Raw genomic sequence first — 14,682 nt, forward strand, 5'->3', positions numbered from 1 at the left:
CTATAAGACTTTTCCATCATTTTTGCTCATGTTAATGTTATCTGCCTCTCTATAAATTTTGAGAGCTGAGCCCGCGGTCTCCCAAAGTGGAGCATCCTTCTGACTAAGTGGAGCTGTTAGGCGAATAAGAGATGAGAGACAACTGAGTGCTCAGACCTGTGCTTAGGCACCAGTGTTCTGCCATTGCACGGGGTTTGCATTTATTTTACAGCTTCATTGAGTACATGCTTTTCTGGCACACAACCATTTTTCAACATACATGTTTCCATAGAACCTAACAACAGAAGTGAAACCCAAGGAGATAATCAACAAAACATTGTTGCTAAGTGCAGTGTCAGAGGGTAGAATCAACATGACACAGATTTGCCAGAAGTTTTTATGCCTAGAAAAGAGGCATGTATATAAAAATCCTTAGGTTTAATTTTGTAAGTGGGATCTCCTGGTAATATTCTGGGGGGACAGAGTGGGACATCTGTATTAACCCTGTAAGCAAGTTGTTCTCATCTATTTTTCCTGGGGCTAAGTAAGTATAATAATCATAGCAATTCCAATAATAAGGGGATGTTAATAAGGAAAGTCACTTGGGGGAGGGTGGTGTTCAGTAGGTGTTTCCATCCTTCCTGGAGGCTTCTTTGCAGTCCCAGGTTTCCACATGTGACTATGTCAAACAGTGTGGTCTTTGATGGCTTCCGGCATATAAACATTTGAATTATTGATAGGTCAGGACAACCAAAATATATTCTGTTTCCTATTTGTATCCCCAAAACATAGGCATGTGAAAAAATACCCATAATTTTTCTTCAAATACTTCAATTTAATTGGAAGTATTTTCAGTATCTTATTATTCATTGTCAAGAAGTGGTCACATCCCACAAAGTATATTTTACTTGTCTTTTCAATGAATCTAAACTTTCTCTGCCTTTTTCTCAGTTTTTTCTTTAAATTTTCAATAGATCCTGTGCATCTATTTAGAAGTCATGGATTCTTCAGAAATTGGTCATATTGCCTTTATTCCATTAAATTCTGAAATTTTTACTGCATAATTAGTGGTCTACCTGGGGAATCCTATTGATGCTTCAAAGGTGATATGATTATTGCTATTCCCTGGACATTAGCAAACCTGTTTTCTACTCTGCATTGCCCTATTGACTGAATGTCAGGCAGTTTTGTCTTAGTTGTAACTATTTAGTATAGCTTGGGTCAATTCTTTTACTTTTCAGGAATAGAAACATTGTTATCCTAATCTTGTGGATGAGTTAGAACAATTTACTTTTTTCTTTTTTTTTTCTTTTTTCCTTTTAATTCTTTTTTTTCTTTTTTTCTTTAATATATTTTATTTGATCATTTCCAAGCATTATTCGTTAAAGACATAGATCATTTTCTTTTCCTCCCCCCCACCCCCCCATAGCCGACGCATAAGTCCACTGGGCATTAGATGTTTTCTTGATTTGAACCCATTGCTTTGTTGATAGTATTTGCATTAGAGTGTTCATTTAGAGTCTCTCCTCTGTCATGTCCCCTCAACCTCTGTATTCAGGCAGTTGCTTTTTCTCGGTGTTTCCACTCCCATAGTTTATCCTTTGCTTATGAATGGTGTTTTTTTCTCCTGGATCCCTGAAAGTTGTTCAGGGACATTACACCGCCACTAATGGAGAAGTCCATTACGTTCGATTATACCACAGTGTGTTAGTCTCTGTGTACAATGTTCTCCTGGTTCTGCCCCTCTCGCTCTGCATCACTTCCTGGAGGTTGTTCCAGTCTCCATGGAACTCCTCCACTTTATTATTCCTTTTAGCACAATAGTATTCCATCACCAACATATACCACAGTTTGTTCAGCCATTCCCCAATTGATGGGCATCCCCTCGTTTTTCAGTTTTGGGCCACCACAAAGAGTGCAGCTATGAATATTTTTGTACAAGTCTTTTTGTCCATTATCTCTTTGGGGTACAGACCCAGCAGTGCTATGGCTGGGTCAAAGGGTAGATATTCTTTTGTTGCCCTTTGGGCATAGTTCCAAATTGCCCTCCAGAATGGTTGGATCAGTTCACAGCTCCACCAGCAATGAATTAATGTCCCTACTTTGCCACATCCCCTCCAGCATTCATTACTTTCCTTTGCTGTTATGTTAGCCAATCTGCTAGGTGTGAGGTGATACCTCAGAGTTGTTTTGATTTGCATCTCTCTGATTATAAGAGATTTAGAACACTTCTTCATGTGCTTGTTAATAGTTTTGATTTCTTTATCTGAGAACTGCCTATCCATTTCCCTTGCCCATTTATCAATTGGAGAATGGCTTGATTTTTTGTACAATTGATTTAGCTCATTATAAATATGAGTAATTAAACCTTTGTCAGAGGTTTCTATGAAGATTTTTTCCCAATTTGTTGTTTCCCTTCTGATTTTAGTTATATTGGTTTTGTTTGTACAAAAGCTTTTTAGTTTGATGTAGTCAAAATTATTTATTTTACATTTTGTGATTCTTTCTATATCTTGCTTGGTTTTAAAGCCTTTCCCCTCCCAAAGGTCTGACATGTATACTATTCTGTGTTTACCCAATTTACTTATGGTTTCCTTCTTTATGTTTAAGTCACTCACCCATTTTGAATTTATCTTGGTGTAGGGTGTGAGGTGTTGATCTATTCCTAGTCTCTCCCACACTGTCTTCCAATTTTCCCAGCAGTTTTTATCGAATAGTGGATTTTTGTCCCAAAAGCTGGGATCTTTGGGTTTATCGTATACTGTCTTGCTGAGGTCGCTTTCCCCCAGTCTATTTCACTGATCTTCCTTTCTGTTTCTTAGCCAGTACCAAATTGTTTTGATGACTGCTGCTTTGTAATATAGTTTTAGGTCAGGGACTGCAAGGCCCCCATCATATGTGTTTTTTTTCATTATTTCCCTGGATATCCTTGATCTTTTGTTCTTCCAAATGAACTTTGTTATGGTTTTTTCTAAATCAGTGAAGAAGTATTTTGGTAGTTCAATGGGTATGGCACTAAATAGATAAATAAGTTTGGGTAGGATGGTCATTTTTATTATATTGGCTCGTCCTATCCATGAGCAGTTAATGTTTAGAACAATTTACTTTAGGAAACTAGGAAGAAGAGAGCATTTGGTGCACCTGTACTACTAAATCTCCAAACCAGCCTAGCCAGGGAATAACTAGCATTTATAGAAAATTTTAAAGTTTGCAAAACTCTTTATATTCATGTCCCATTTTTTTGTGTGTGTTTTTACAGATAAGGAAATTCTGTGACTTCCCATGTAACCCAGTGTAAACTGCTAGTCTAAATCTAATTTTTGTCAAACTGTTTTTTAGTTTTCACAGTTCTTTTTTTTTTTTAAACCCTTGCCTTCCATCTTGGAGTCAATACTGTGTATTGGCTCCAAGGCAGAAGAGTGGTAAGGGCTAGGCAATGGGGGTCAAGTGACTTGCCCAGGGTCACACAGCTAGGAAGTGGCTGAGTCCGGATTTGAACCTAGGACCTCCCGTCTCTAGGCCTGGTTCTCAATCTACTGAGCTACCCAGCTGCCCCCTTCACAGTTCTTTTTTTTTTATCAAATAGGTAGTTTTTCCTAAGTAACTTCACTTTTTTGCTTTATTGAATACTGGATTATTGACTCAATTTCAATTCAGTAAATACTTATTAAGTGCCTACCATGTGTCAGACATTATACTAAGCATTGGGGATACAAATAAGAAAAAGAAAGACAGTCCCATCTCTCAAGAAGTTCACACTCTAATAGGAAGACATACATAAAAGTAAGATAGGGAAGGCAAGAGGAGGAGATATCAGAGGATACCTGGCTTGGGGACATCTTATTTTGGGGAGTAGAAATTGGGCAGAGCTACAGTAAACTTCAAAGTTCAAGGTCTGCCTTCTATAAAGGAAGGCCTTGGATTTAATTGAATGTTCCACTCTTCATCCCAATCAGAGGAGGAGAGGAAGTTTAGGAAAGTGGGAAAAGGTTTGGTATCCAAGGCTGATTTAAGCAGCATGGTTATGAGATCTGGAGTGCTGAGCTTATCATGGAAGGGATATTTTGCCCTGTGGAATTAAAACCCAGCAGAACTGAAGAAGAAACGTGGAGTTTTCTATTGTTTCTGATTTTCCCTATTTTTTCACCAATACCAAATGGTTTTAAAGACTGCTATAGGTGAAGGTCTAGAAGTGCTATATCCCTTTCATTCCTACCTCTTTTATTTCTTTTGATATTCTAGATCTTTTACTTTTTCATTAAATTTTATTTTTCTTGATTTCTATGAAGTATTCTTTTGATAATTTGATTGGTTTTTAAATCCTAAAATAACTTTGATAATATTGTCATTTTTATTATTTTGTTCTAGCTCAGCCATGAGCCCTGAATATTTCTGTAACTTATGTAAATCATCTTTTTTTTTCCTTTAAAAGAAGTATTTTAAAATGAAAACTATACAAATATTTTGTGTACTCTGGTAATGGATATGCAGAATTTTTTTTAATTTTGTAGTTATTTGAAATAGAATTTCTCTATTGTTGCTTCTTGGATTTTGTTGATATATATAGAAAAGCTCTTGAATTTTGAAATTTCAGGAGCAGATTTAGCTTTGTAAAGAAACATTCAGTAAAAATTTGAACTATTTCAAAGGTATAGTGGACTACCTGAGCAGATAGATATTGGTCTGTTTAATCATGGTCTTTAAGCAAAGGGTTGCTCAGTTGTCAGGCATGTTGTAAAGGGGATTCTTATTCAGATATAAGTTGGAGTAAATGGCCTCTGACAGTCTGTGGGTCTAGACAGTATGCTTTTAAAAAAATATGACTTGACTAGTGCCCAGTTAATTTATCTTTTATACTGTTAACAAATTTTGGCACTTAAAAAAATTTTATGAAAAATGCAAAACCCTTTAAAATGGCTATTGTAAATACTTATTTGTCTTTGTGTAACATCAAACTCATTTTTTAAAAATCACTAACTATTAGATAATGGAGGCAATATATTGTAGTGGAAAGATCGTTGGATCTGGAATAAGGGGAGATCTGAGTTCAATTCTGCTTTGGACGGTTATTAACTTTGTGAGGATGGATTAGCCCCAGTTTCCTTATCAGCAAAGTGATACTATTACTGTCTACCTCATGACATAATTGTTGTGAGGAGTGGGCTTTGTGTTACTCTCAGAAGGTTTCTCAAAAAACCCCTGGCCGAGCAATTTATTTCCAAGCATGCTGACAGGTGTGTCATTCCCAGAAAGCTCTAACCATGACACCCCCGCACCCCGCCTCTGCTTTTGCTGGGATGGGCCCCTGATTATGCCCCAGTTATGCTATAGGTGTTTTAAGCTGTGGTCATACTATTTGCTAATTGAGCAAAGCTTCTATTCCAAGTTATAGGTGTTATAAATTGTGGTTATACGATTTCCTGATTGGGTAAAACTTTTTCATTTGATTGTACGCTTCTGGAGGGCAGACAGGGAAGAGGTGGAGGGGCTTGTGGTTAAAGTCTACAAAAGCCAGAGTTCAGCCATAAGAGGGTACATTTGCCCATGACCAGAGGGTAATGCCCTTTTTCATGAAAAAGAAATAAAAGCTCTGTCTCTTCTACTCATACCTTCTGACTGAATTTTCATGGTGAGGAGGTGATCTCTAGGAGGGATGATCTCCACCCCTTTTCCACACATTGTGAAGACCAAATGGGAAAGTCTGTGTATTTTGTAAATCATAAGGCACTATATGCACATCACATGCTGCTATTATTCTTGTTAAAATGAAAGGGTTGGACTTGGTTTTTACTAAGGTCTCTTTTAGCTATAAAATTCTACAATACTCCAAATATAACAATATTTACCAACTTCCCTTGGTTAGATATAAGGTAAGTAAGTAAATATAAGGTATTAGGTTACTGAAAAGTACCAGCCACCTGCTTATGTTAGAAACATTGTATCATCTACTAATCTCTTCCATTAATTCCTCATTACTTTTATCACTTGAGACTATGCAATATTAGCGATTTGTGCTCTTTGAGAATTGTTTCAAAGCTTGAAAGTCTAATGGCCCCAGACTGTCTACTTAAGTGTTGTATAGTAATGCCACATAAATTGCTGCTAATTTGTCTTTTGTATTTGAAGATGAAATTATTGACTTCCTGTCCTTTTGAGTTTTTCCAGTAGTGTAGTGATGGAGTCCAGTTGATCCTCCAGATGATCAAATAAAACAGGGAAGACTTCCTTTTTTTAACAATCTCTGCATAGAATGTGCTTGGAATCAGCAAAATCAGTTTGAATTCTGCCCTAGATACTTACTAGCTATGTGACCTGGGCAAATCAGTTAACCTTTTTGGAGTCTTCTTCTAACTTGTGAAATAGGGATAGTGATAGCACCAAGATCACAAGGCTGTTGGGAGACTCAATGAGATGCTATTAGTGTAAAAGGCCTTTGCAAACTCCTGCTACTAAATAGATGTTAATTATTGCCATTATTGTTTTTGTTTAAGGATGCTCTAAGGAATCTGCCCTTAGACACCTAAGGAAGGTGTCCAGTGCACTGGATTTAGGAACCTGAAGGCTTGAGCTTTAGCTGCAACACAGCTACCAACCCACTTGGGTAAGTGGATTCACCTGTCAGAACCTTACCTGCTTCATTTGTCAGGTTACCCATAGGATTGTGAGATAAATGAGATTATTAATATAAAATGTCTATTAAAATATGCAGAATCAAGACTTTTTGTTCCATATGCATTTATTAAATATGTGCTATATTCAGTTTTATGTTTTAATGTCTATCTGAATGTCAAGGATCTATAATTTCTGAGGTTAGGATCATGGGAACTCCTTCTACCCAAACCAGTACCATTTTGGCTCAAACTTTGTAGGCAAGGCTTAAGGTGTTTTGTTTATCAGAACTAAGGGGTTTGCCTGTGATCCTATAGTTAGTAAGTATTAGAGACAAAATTTGAATTTGGGCTTCTTGTCTCCACTGTTCATTGTTGCATTGAGGTTAATTTTTGGGGGGGAAATTAAATGTTTTCCTTTAGTGGTATGTAAAATAAAGTAGGAATTCATAGACCATGGATTAAGTGCTTGCAGAAATCTTAGATACCCTCTGGGAAGCTTCTCATTTCACAGCTAAGGGCCAAAGACATTAAATGACTGAGTTCTAAAAATTCTCTAACTTCTCAAATATTCTCTAGCTTCTCAATTTGCTTTGTAGCAATTGAAATTTTAGTGGAATTTTTTGAAACTTCACCATTACTAAAGGATGAAAAAAACCAAGTATGTGTTGAATTAGAAATGAATCTATCTTTGATCTTAGTCATTATTGAACCTTTTTTTCCCCAGTGACCTTTTCATTTCTATTTCTGGCCAGAGTAAGAGCAATACCAGTGGGTCCTTTAAACTGCTAGTTAGAATTTTTGGCTTATGTGAACTTTGGTAAATTGATATATCATTATAGGTATGTGTCTATGAAAAAATGCTCTCTTTTGGAGACCCCAGAAAACATGTAATTTCTAGACTTTTCTTCCAAATAGTAGGATGTCTTGGAAAATACCATAATTCTTTATATAAAAATTGCGTTTTTTAATTCCAAAGAAATAGACCTTTTGGTAGGTTAAAAGCCCTGACTTTGAAATGAATTTTTTTCCTGACATTGGGCTGTCACATTTAGCATTTAATTTAAGGGAACTTGGCATTAGAATTAGAAATATATTCAGTCATTTTAGCTATTATAATACAGTCTTAGGAGTGTAGGCATTAGGAGAACTGGTTGTTTTGAGCCTGGAAATTGTTTAGTTCCACAGCATGGGTAGAAAAGCAACCCATGTTAGGCAGAAAACTGGGTGAAATGACATGTAATAATAGTAATAGCCCCAATTTCTGCATCACTTTAAAGGGAACACCAATGCAATCATCGCTGTTTTATAAAGGAGCCCACCAGGTTAGAGAAATGAAATTACTTGCCCAAGGCTACACAGACAGAGAGTGTCACAGGTGGAATTTGAAAACAGGTTTCCTGCCTCCCCTTCCAACACTTTTTCATTTGCATTCTGCTGCCTCCCCTGAAGTTATCATGAGGGCTTCCTTGGCTCTTGGCCAGGGACTGAAGGTGCCTGGTGTGTAAGGATCCTGGAAATGGGCCTTAATGCCATCTCTCACTAAAACATAGAGGAGATTGAAGAGATAAATTCATCCTTATGGGCCCTTGAGCTCCCAACAAATAGATATCTACTCAGTAAGGGCAGCTGGCAAAAGAAAGCTATAGGAGATAGGAGGTGATTCAACAACAGGATTTAAATAAATGGTAAACAGCTGGAGCCAGACAGGAGCCATGGAGCTTAGAGATGAAAATTCTGAATGTGGTAGGTCATGTTTCCAGAAAACTTGAGGTTCTGCAGAATTAATTCTTAAAGATAAGAAGGTGTGACATAAGGACTTTCAAGGAAACTTCCCCAGGGATTAGGTATATCCAATGCCATCTCAGGAAAATGGGGGGCAGGAACTCCCAGGAAAATTACCCCAGTGAGTGAATCTGTTCCAAATATATGCCTAACAACTACTGGTAGGGGAAGGTAATGTGCTATAAAGATGTTTCAAGTATTAACAAGTAATAATTGTCATCTAAAAATAACACATGTAGTAAGGGCAATGAACTGAGAAGGAATGAAAGAATTGGGTGAACAAAGATAAGTCATGAACATAAGAAAAATAAGCGTGAGGGACCATAGTATCTCACCAGCTCCTCAACGTCTAATTCCTCTTAGAACATTTAGATTAAGTGGGTGGTGGGTGGTAGAATAATAATTTAAGTGCATGGTTTGTTTTTGGTCCAAAGCTACGATTTCATTAATATAAAGAATTGGGGGGGGGGGGGGGGCGTTCCTCTTTCATTGCAATTCATCAAGTTGCCTGTACTTTAGAGAGAGGTCTGGGAGTCAAGTAGCCAGGTTATGTCTTTCAGAAGCCTTCCCCAGGTCCTCTGGCCTCCAAGGCTGACTCTGTCCATGTGCTATGTTATGTCCCCTTTTTATGCAGGTCTCTCCTTAGGTGTATGTCAGACCTGTGACAACCTGAGCTAGCTGGAACATAGCCACAAGTTAGTGGAGAAGGACTTTGAGGGGTGAGAAAAGTTGCTGTTACATACTCGATTCATGTATTCACTAGTGAGAGTTCAGGAGCTTAAAGTTTTGTATAAAATTAAGCTTATGGTAGTCACGGGCCATTAGTGTAGGGGCAGACAACCTTCCACATCTCAATAGTCTCTGAAGTCATCACTTCATTAGAGCATAGTACAATTATTACTGTTCATGGTGATGCCCTGAATTATCAAGACAAAGTTAAATTATGTTCAGTGTACTCTGTTTAATAAGGTATGGCCTATGCAATACATTTTAGAGAGAACTCCCTCAAGAAAGTCTAAAATAAAATGGTTTGTCAGTTGTCTGGAAATACCACTTTGTAATATGTTTTATTTGACAAGACCTGGCAAATGAAACATTCCTACAGTTATAGTGAGTGTAGGAACATATAAATCATTTCCCTGTGGGTTTTTTTTTCTTCTTCTAGCCATCAGCAGCCAGTTTGTTTTCTTCCAGTCCTTCTCCTTTCCTGGCTTCCCAATTATTGTTGATGATCTTGTTATTGGTTACTTTATCTTGCTCCCTTGAAGTAAAGTTTAATTCTTGTGTTTCTTATTCCCTCTCTTCTGTTGTTCCTCCTTTCCTTTTGTATTTCCTTGAGTATTGCTTCTTGGTTGATACCCTGCCATCAACTTTCTCCCAACTCTAATCTAGCTTAATCACAATGCTAAAAACTTTTGGTTTCTATCCCTTTTCCTTCTTAACAAGATAGAGAAGGCTACTAATTGTTGGACTCAAAGTAAAAATCCTTGATGGTGTAAAGTATTTTATTAGCCTCCTCCAACATACCTGCAGACTAATGTCTCATTACATAGAAACTCGAACGCAACTCCAGCCAAAGCAACTTTCTCTCTAGGCTTTAGTACATTCCATTCTCTAAGTCTTGCAGCAGCTTATTTTCTCCAGAAGACCATATAATTTTTCTCTTTAAAATCATAGAGACTTTCAACAAGATGGCTTTATCAGAGATCATTATTCAGCCCAGCCTCATTTCATCACCTTAAAATGGCAAAAATGTGCCAGAGGTCAAATCCAAGCCAAAAATACTTAAGAGTCTGTTCTGTGTAAGACATTGTGCTTGAGTTACAAAGACAAATCAAAAATGGCCTTGCCTACAAGGAATTTATTTGCTTTAATATATCTGGAACTCATTCTCTTTCTCTTTCTTCTGCAGAGGGGAACAGCATCCTCCTATTCCTGGAGGCTTGCAGGCTAGGTATCATCTCTTTCTAATTCCCCATGTCCAGGCTCTTCCCAAAACCTGGCCATTTCACCTTTATAACATCTCTCCACTATATCCCCTTCTTTCCTCTCACACTGTTAACCATTCTAACACTAGCCTTAAATCCCTTGTTGAGGATTATTATAGCAGCCTGCTTGTGAATCTGCTTTCCTTACGTCTCTCTTTACACGATTCCTTCCTCCACTCGGCTACTAAACACAGGTCCAATCATGCTACCCAGAAAAATACAGTGGCTTCCTATTGTCTCCTAGAGCAAATACAAAATGCTCCATTTGGCATTCAAAGCTGTTCAAACCCAGTCCTTTTCTGCCTTTCCAATCATCTTAAACTTTACTCTTGGACACATAATCTTTGATCTAGACATATTGGCTTCCTGGCCAGGAGCAAAGACACTCCATCTTTTGGCAATGGGCATTTTCTTTCATTGTCTCCTATGCCTAGAATGCTCTCTCCTGTGCTGATTGCTCACTTTCCTGGTTGGCTAATTACCAGCTAAAATCTTACTTTCTACAGTAAACCTTTCCTAATCCCTCTTAATTCCAGTGCCTTCCCTCTCAATTATTTCTTAATTATCCCATATATAGCTTTTTTTTATCTATATTTGTTTGTAGGTTGTTTTCCCCATCCAGATTATAAGCTCCTTAAGGACAAAGACTATCTTTTGCCCTTTTTTTGGTTGTTGTTAGCACTGTGGTTGATGTGGAGCAGGCACTTAATCCATATTTATTTGATTGATTAACTGAGATATAAGGGAAGGTCTCAATGAGTCTTTTTCATATTTTAGTGTATTGTTTTGTTTGAAAGAAGAAAGGATAGCTAGGTGGCACAAAGGAAAGAACACTGGAGGTACTATCTGGGTGGCCCTGAGCAAGGCACTTCATTCTGTTTGCCTCAGTTTCCTGATTTGTAAAATGAGCTGGAGAAGGAAATGGCAAAAATGAAATGAAAAAATTGAGGAAAATATGAAGCATGACATTCAGAAAACAGAATATTTAGAAAATTGTTCCAGGAGAGACAACTTAAGAATCATTGATCTACCAGAAGACTATGACAAAAGAAAAAGCCTGGACATCAAACTACAAGAAATTATCCAAACAAAATGTAAAATAAATAATTTTGACTACATCAAATTAAAAAGGTTTTGTACAAACAAAACCAATGTAACTAAAATCAGAAGGGAAGCAACAAATTGGGAAACAATCTTCATAAAAACCTTTGACAGAGGTTTAATTACTCAAATTTACAAAGAGCTAAATCAATTGTACAAAAAATCAAGCCATTCTCCAATTGATAAATGGGCAAGGGACATGAATAAGCAGTTTTCAGCCAAAGAAATCAAAACTATTAATAAGCACATGAAAAAGTGTTCTAAATCTCTTATAATCAGAGAGATGCAAATCAAAACAACTCTGAGGTATCACCTCATACCTAGCAGATTGGCTGTCATGACAGCAAAGGAAAGTAATGAATGCTGGAGGGGATGTGGCAAAGTAGGGACATTAATGCATTGCTGGTGGAGTTGTGAACTGATCCAACCATTCTGGAGGGCAATTTGGAACTATGCCCAAAGGGTGCTAAAAGACTGTCTGCCCTTTGATCCAGCCATAGCACTGCTGGGTTTGTACCCCAAAGAGATAATAAGGAAAAAGACTTGTACAAGAATATCCATAGCTGTGCTCTTTGTGGTGGCCAAAAATTGGAAAATGAGGGGATTCCCTTCTATTGGGAAATGGCTGAACAAATTGTGGTATATGTTGGTGATGGAATACTATTGTGCTCAAAGGAATAATAAAGTGGAGGAATTCCATGGGGACTGGAACGACCTCCAGGAAGTCATGCAGAGTGAGAGGAGCAGAACCAGGAAAACATTGTATATGGAGACCGATACACCGTGGTACAATATAATGTAATGGACTTCTCTACTAGTAGCAATGCAATGATCCAGGACATTTCTGAGGGATTTATGAGAAAGAAGCTATCCACATCCAGAGAAAGAATTGTTGGAGCAGAAACACAGAAGAAAAACAACTGCTTGATCACATGGGTCGATGGGGATATGATTGGGGATATAGACTCTAAATGATCACGCTAGTGCAAATATTAACAACATGGAAATAGGTTTTGATCAATGACATATGTAAAACCTAGTGGAATTGTGTGTCAACTATGGGTAGGGATTGGGGAGGGGAGGGAAAGAGCATAATTCTTGTAACCAAGGGAAAATATTCTAAATTGACAAATTAAATAAAATTTTCAAAAAAAATTGAAGGTTGCTGATGGGTTACATTAAAAATAAACTAAGTTTAATTCTCTCTTCATTAGGAAAAATAGTTTTGAGTGGAAGAATTGGAAAAAAATTTTTCCAAAATATCTGCTCATTTATTGAAATATTTCAGGTGTTAGACTAATTGGAGAAAATAGAATATTTCAGTCATAAAATGTGCTTTTCATTGTGGCCTTTAAGAAGTGATATCTATAACTTGGAAGGATTTTTCCATTGAGCATGAGTATATATCTCATCATTTTTAGGGGGAAAATGATGAGGCTTCTTCAGGATACTTATTCATTTACTATCATTAGTATTTTTTGAGTCCTTAGTTTATAGTCTGTTCCCTAAAAATTAAGCAAAATGAGAGTTTAGGATTTGCTTAACCTGAAATGCAAAAGTGAGGGCTTATATGTTAAAGAGACTTGATTTCATGTGTTTTTTCAGAAATCAGCTTTTTTTGTTGTTGGGCTTTTCTTTATTTTTGCAATTCTAAAATAAAAACTTTTTGACTGGTACAGATTATGATCTATCGTTTTTTGACCATGTGATACCATCAGTCTACCACAGAATCTTGTACAGAATAGAATTCCTTGAGGGCCCTCTTTTATGTCTTAAAGTAGTTCATAGATACCAGTTCAACACTTGTTCTATTATCTCTCATTCTTTAAAAGGTAACAGCTCATCTCTGCCTTTTGTTTTTCACAATGCAATAAGTTTTCAGCATATTGCCCACCCCATTAAAAACTCCCTTGGTGTCATAGAAAAATAAACAAAACCATCTATGCATGTGCATATTTGTTGTATGTGTAACATTTCAGCATCTGTATTTTGGACTAGTATTGGCCATTACATTTGAGCTGAGCTTAAACTGTCTTTTAACATCTTTTTTCATTTGGATTATTATAGTCACTTTTCACATTGTTCTCCTACTTTTCTTTCTTTCCTCTGTGTCAATTCATACAAGTCTTCTCAGGTTCCTCTGAATTTTTCATATTTATCCTATTCTTTGCAATATTCTGTTCGTCATCCTCGGTTACCGAGAGACTACTACTATATACTATACTATACTATTCTGTTACCTTCTTGTATCATAGTTTTTCTCTTAGACATTCTCCAATTACTGGTATCCACTTTGTTTCCAGTTTTTTGTTTTGTTTTGTTTTGTTTTTGCTATGGCAAAAAGTGCTGTGATTAATATTTTGGTTGTATATGGGACCTGTTTTTCTGGCTTTAACCTCCTTGATGAAAATGCCCTCTAGTAGTGTTATCCCCTTCTTTACTATTAATCCTTTTCATGCTCATGTCCTGGATTTTTATGCTACTCCATGTGAACATTCCTCAATTGTCCTTTGTGCCACTCACAATCTGCTAATTCAAGTACTATGGATGTTTAAAAGGACCCCTTCCTACATTTAAAACATAAATCAACATACACAGATTCCATTTGTATGTAACTTCTTAGTAAAATATTTATAATATCAAGTGAGACTACCATATATTTTTTTCTCTAAGGTTGGGTATGACTGTATAGCTACTTAGCATCCTATTCTCATAGAGGTAGACCAGGAAGAGACCTTAAAAGTTGCAGTGTTGAATCCCTTTATCTTATAGATGAGGAAACTGAGGACTTGCTCAAAGTGACATAGTAAGTGGATGAGCTTAGAAAGTAGTAACAGAGCTTTTCAGTATCTCTACACATATTCAGGGAGTTGTAAGTATGTTTGACTAAGGATTTTCATATACAGATTCTATGGGCAAAACACCAGCAATATATGGGAAGAGGGCTATTTTTTTCTGCCTATTCATAGGAATGTAGACAACTACTAATGCTTAAGTTTTGATGCTGGTTCATTAAAATTCAACTCCTGATCATTTGGGTATGGATACAAGGTATCCTCCAAATTATATTATATATGTATGACTAGGTATACCGTAAATATTATGAATACATTTATATTCATATGTGTGTTACTGATAATTATTAATCCCATTAAATAGGTTGAGTATTACATTTTTTATATTTCTCCCTTGAATAAGACATATGCCCAAATGTCATTGTA

The 14,682-nt window shown here is 36.7% G+C and overlaps 1 protein-coding gene across 5 annotated transcripts in view; it reads left to right on the plus strand.

Moving 5' to 3' along the window:
• Positions 1-14,682, plus strand: part of ZNF438 (zinc finger protein 438) — a 213,857-nt gene that overhangs the window by 88,959 nt on the left and 110,216 nt on the right. For 3 of the 5 annotated variants that reach the window (XM_007504799.3, XM_056800902.1, XM_007504804.3), the window contains one exon: positions 6,471-6,580. The exons of 1 other annotated variant lie outside the window; for it this stretch is intronic. The gene's annotated coding sequence lies outside the window, so the exon portion shown is untranslated. Of the gene's footprint in view, positions 1-6,470; positions 6,581-9,006; positions 9,092-14,682 lie in introns of all 5 variants that reach the window. One more of the 5 variants, XM_007504803.3, reaches the window with a different exon arrangement.

Source organism: Monodelphis domestica, chromosome 5, assembly GCF_027887165.1.
Source record: "Monodelphis domestica isolate mMonDom1 chromosome 5, mMonDom1.pri, whole genome shotgun sequence".
Taxonomy (NCBI): domain Eukaryota; kingdom Metazoa; phylum Chordata; class Mammalia; order Didelphimorphia; family Didelphidae; genus Monodelphis; species Monodelphis domestica.